Source organism: Lolium rigidum, chromosome 6, assembly GCF_022539505.1.
Source record: "Lolium rigidum isolate FL_2022 chromosome 6, APGP_CSIRO_Lrig_0.1, whole genome shotgun sequence".
NCBI classification, from domain to species: Eukaryota; Viridiplantae; Streptophyta; class Magnoliopsida; order Poales; family Poaceae; genus Lolium; species Lolium rigidum.
Genome location: NC_061513.1, coordinates 175647367 through 175652879, shown reverse-complemented (window position 1 = coordinate 175652879; position 5513 = coordinate 175647367).

Sequence of the window (5513 nt, the reverse complement as noted above, 5' to 3'; positions counted from 1 at the left end):
GCGCCGCGCTCCAGCTCCGCTTGAGCCACTGCCGGGTCGATGTTCTCGCGCGATGGGGGTTGCCGGCGCGTTCATCGCCGTTTGGAGAGGCGTTGCCGGTGGCGCGGATGATGCTCCCGCTGCGCCGCGTCGCGCTCCGGCGGTGGCTTAGCCGCACGGGTCGAAACCGCGCGACCAGCACCTTCAGCCTCCACCTCCTTTCCTGCACCAGCCACACCGGTCATCATTACCTCGACGCTGCCGGGTGCGCGACCAGCACGAGCCATCTTGGCGGGTCCGGTGCCACCAGCACCGGCGAGAGGCGCCGGCGCACGGGGACGGTGCCGAAGTAGATGCGGTGGCTGCCGAACTTGATGATGCGGCCGTTCTTGGGGAATATGCCGCCGTTGGCGAAGCAGCCCGCGTTGTCGTTGATGAAATCGATGGAGTAGAAGTTCCGCACCAGCGCAGACACCGTCCGCTCACCGGCGAACTCGAGGAGGCCCGCCCGAATGTGAACTCCAGCATGCGCCACTTCATGCCCCACGGTGGGCGCCAACTGTCGTCGTGGTGAACGAGCAGATGCCATAGGATGGCTTAAGTTGGGGCCGAATGGACGTATGAGGATTCGGGGGAGGGTTTGCGATTAGATGGGAAGAACTTCCGGATGCTTTCCTCAAGAACACAACCAAAGGCCGGTATGCAAGAAGAGAGACAAGAGGAAGAACTCTTTACTAGATCGCCAGCTTCATTGATCTCAACATGGTTACAAGTTTCTCAGTACACAGATCTCTCTTTTGTCTCGCTACGTGCTACCTGTTGCTCGCTGCTCGTGAAGAAGGGCTGCCCCCTCTCCTTATATAGGGGAGAGGGTGGCTTACACTGGAAGAAACCCTAATGGCATCTTTGACTAGACAAACTACTTTACAAAGCTACTTTAATCATAGATGACACCGGAGTCCTCTTTAATCAGGGGCGCTGACGTCCTCCGGCTTCTTTGACCGTCACCCTTCTCTTTATCGTCAGCCCTTCGTCAAAAGTCACTTTGCTTAGCTCATCTTGTCTTCTAGCTCTGGAGAGAATCTTTGACCAGTCCTGCCGACAGGCTCTCCTTTCCGGTATCTTCTTTACCGGATTCCGGTATACCCCTCTTGGGGATTCCGGCTTAGCTCCACTTAGCTAAACTCTTAACCTCAGGCTCCGGTATAAACATTAAACCGGTATCCTGATGGCACAAGCCATCCGGTTTGGCATGCCTTTGGCATACCGGGGGTCATCCCCCCAACAACAAAATCAAGGAAATATGCCAGGGTTATGAGAAGGGTTCTGCTTCATTGGTCTGCCCGCTCTAAAACTCACCAGCGATTAAAACATATAAAGACGACTAAGATTTGCCGATACCTCTTCGGTACGAAGGACATAACGGTTGAGATTTGCTAGTACCCTTCTAAATTACGTGAGTTTGGTTTTGAGCTGATCAGTGAAGGAGGCCCTATGAGAAATTTGCATCCTTGCCTCTTTTGATCCAAAAGGAAAAAAGGAAAAAGTGACAACACAGATACGTCATCGTGGCCCACGGCTGATATATACAAGTCCGAATCATCGAATGGAAAAAGAAGCCAAGATACGGCACAGCTAGCTTAGCCCCTGATCAGTTGGCGCTGAGCTGGGCAGCTGTTAATCCCACAACAACAGCGGCTCCTACGCGTAATCCTGAAATTGTAAACAAGACGCACGAGGTCATGTGTCTCTGAGCAGGGAGAACCGCAGAGAAAAAAAAAAGAGAAAAAAAAAGAGGCAACGCTTTTATGCAAAAATAAAGTGCACGACGCATCTATCCTTTTCTTCCAGCGTCAATCGGTCGTTTTCATCCTTATCACGCATCGCATGCACCATCTGTAAATTTGCCTTCTTTTGTGAAAGGAGAAAAGTGCGTATGTATGTCGGAGTTTGACCGGTGATCATCCGTTCAAGCTAAGTATTCACCAGTAATTTACCAGCTCTGTTCCATCCTACTCTCTGTTTTGGCAACGATGGAAAATGGATGGCTCGCTGAAAGCGAGGTGGAAAAACTTCCTCTAGCAAACTGTGCTTTTACCGAGACAAAGTCCAGTCTTCAGTAGTGACTCTGAAAAAAAGTTCAACTTTTTACCTTAACAAGAAAAACGACCGTCTCAAACTATTGAACATTCCACTTAATTGAGCTTCACAAGTGGTTTTTGGTTACATGGATGTGGATCACATAAGTTGTTTGGTCGCCCCGTAAGGATGTACAGAACATTCCATCCTCACACAATCCTTCAAAGAGTTTTGGAGGCATCGGACAAAACATGTTGTCTAACCGTGCGATCTAAAAGCCTTTTTTTCTAGGCGTAGCCCAATTACCCGTCGGAGTTTTCGAGCCATCTCCGATCTACCCTGTCGTTGAACATGGAGATCTTTATTTGGATGGCAATTTCCTTTCTCTTTTCATTTCTCCTGCCCTATCGGCATTCTTCCCTCATTTCTCTCGCCCACACGCCATTATGCCAACACAATTCGGTCTCCCAGGCCACGCAGTCGTCGCCATGCCGCCGACAGCTCTGAAGGGGCAAAAGGCGGTGAAGAGGGCAAATGACATGAATGGAGCTTTAGTTAAGTTGCGCAGGCACACGCCGCAGAAGACGATGTCGCCGGGGATGACAGACGACACTACAAAACACCCCTCCTTATCTGGCTGATTTTTTTTCGATGACAAAAGCCATAGTCGCCTGTAAACTTATTTTGGTCGGCGTATGAGCAATCCCGGAGGAAAGCAAGGCCAGCACACTGAATTCCGCTGTGCTAGATCCCATGCCCGTGGAAATATACGTTGTGGTAGGCGGCATGCAAGCCTACCACCCGGTAATGCCAAGACAAATTAAGGGAGGCACATAGTAGTGCGTCATGGATCATGAGCGGCGTGTTAACTGGTCAACCTTGTCTCTAGGACTGGTGTGACCCACAACTTTGAGGATATAGGTCTGCAACATTTATAATATTGTTGTGTGTTCATAAATGTTGATAGTTATAAATAACTAATAATGTCAGTTGTATCCGAAATAATAATGTTTTATGTCACATGGACAATTTATATTTTGCGAGTTTCAAACTTCAAATGAACATGCCTATTATGGCAGTCATGTGCACCAAATCCACGTGGATCCAAATCATCTTGAGCTTTCTTAGAGATGAAATTTAGCCAATCCGAGTTGACTATCGATTATGGGCTCTTTTAGCAAGCGCAGCCCATATAGTTGAATCACACTTGCTCAAAGAGCCCAAATAGCATGTCATGCCTTCACTTACTACTCTCCACTCCCACATTTTATATAACAGATAGGAAACCCTAGTCCCACTTTCCACTCCCACAACCAAACCCCACCACTCTGCACTACTACTCTCCACCAATCCAAGTTCTTAACACTCATCCCCATGCTAATTACTAGGCGAACTCTACGCATCGGATCTTGTGCCGCTCTCAAAGCCGCATCGGATCTTGCCTTGTTGTGTCGGATCCTGCGCGGCTCTTGAAGCCGCACCGGATCTTGCGCCGCTCTCGAAGCCGCACCGGATCTTCAAGGGACTCGAATCTGTATGATTCTTCTTGTGTTTTCTTATCTGCAAGTTTTGTCTCCATCCTATCTACACATTTTGTTTCATCTAGTGCATCCAGATCCGTATGCTTGTTCTTGTATCTCCTTATTAATCATTGTTGTTCCTTCCTCAGATCTGTTGTGAGGTCGTTAGCCTAGGAGTGCGCAAGTTGGCGCGCAGATGCCCGGTGGTGATGATGTCATCATCTAGCCTTCGGATGATAGGATTTAGATCGAACACGTTTTGAAAACTTGTGCAGAATAGAGATGCGCTCAATAGATTTAGGTCTAATTTATAGTTTGTTTTTATTTAGTTTATTAGTTATAGATCTGTTGAATAGAGAGGGGCTCAAGATATTAGCTTTTTTCTCATTTTTATTACTTGAGTTTAAATCAACCCCATTGAAGGGGTAAATGGTTGGGGTATAATTTGATGTAACTGAACGGGAATAGTTAATCTTAATGAACTTAATTCTCTGTTTGTTAAACATGTAGTGGAATAATATTTCTTAGCACTAATTGTGATTAAGTTTTCTGTCGACGATATGTGCATGAAACCCAACAAAATTAATGTGCATCACCTTATCTGTGCACGGAACTAAATTATCCACCACATGTTAACGTGCTTAGGTGTTTCAGTCGTTGTGTTGAGTATGATAACCGCAGCCGCGCAAATAAATCATCGGGTTTGCATGTTCCCTGACGTAGTTTTCCCTAACATATTTTTTGCTGGGCTAGCGTGAGTGTGGCAATTAGAAGCGTGCCTCAGAGTTTAAAAACGCCAAGGCCCTCCTACCGCATCATAGAGCGATGAGTGGCGGCCATACTCGTCTGACGTAGATTTGCGACGTCAAAACGATAAGGGTGTGTTCGTTTTTGGGATCAAGTGGAATGGAATGGAACCATTTCATTCCATTTTGCTCCGTTCCATTCCATTCCACTTGATCCTTGCGTTCGGTTGCTCTGGCAGGGAGAGAATGGAACCACACAAAAAATTCATCAATTAGAGCCTAATCGATCTAATTAGAGCCTTGTTTCCACACATGGAGCTGGGGAGCGCGGCGGCGACCTCGGGTGCGGGTGGCGCATGGAGCTGGTGGCCGGCTGGCGGAGTCGGGCGGCGCCGGCGTGCTCGGGGCCGGAGCTGGGGTGGACTCCGCGCCTCCGCGCCTCGGGGCCGGAGCTGGGGCGGCCTCCGGTACGTGCCTGCAGTCCGGTCGGAGGGGAATGGGGGTGGGGCGGTGAGGGAGGCGAGCTCCGAGGGGACGGCGGCGAGCTCGAGGGGGGGGGGGGGGTTGGGGCGGCGGCGAGCTCGGGGGAGGTTGGGACGGGCGCATGACGGTGGTTAGCGAGCCAGTTTTCCTTAGCGCGTGGTTAGGAAGCCGTTCCACCTTGTCCGGCCGATTCGGCCGGACGGGTGCATTCCGAATCTGCATAGAATATTCGTTTTTTAGGAACCGTTCCATTCCACCTGATCCTGAAACCGAACGCGAGAATGCTTCATAAGAATGGAATGGTTTCATTCCATTCCACTGGATCCCAAAAACGAACACACCCTAAGGGAATCATGCCAAGGTGATCATCAGAAAGGAGGAGGCCATGAACCGTGCCCTATTCCAAGGTTTGGTGGCTCCTGGCGTGACTCCTGGTGGTTGTGTAATATCCCAGGATTCGAGACGATTGCGGGGTAGAATTATAAAAGGGTTGTGCATTGCATCGCAAAACTAGGGAAAATTTCGCGCGTATTTGCATAAAACCTAAGAGGAAACAAGTTTCTCTCTCGACACCAGCTAGGGTTAGGGTTTCAAGAGTGCGACAAACTTGGACATGATCTCTTCTGAATTAGGGTTTTGAGAAGAGAGGGAATATTTGCAATTCACATACTTAAGTTGCATGATTGAATTGAAACAAGTTTGAGTT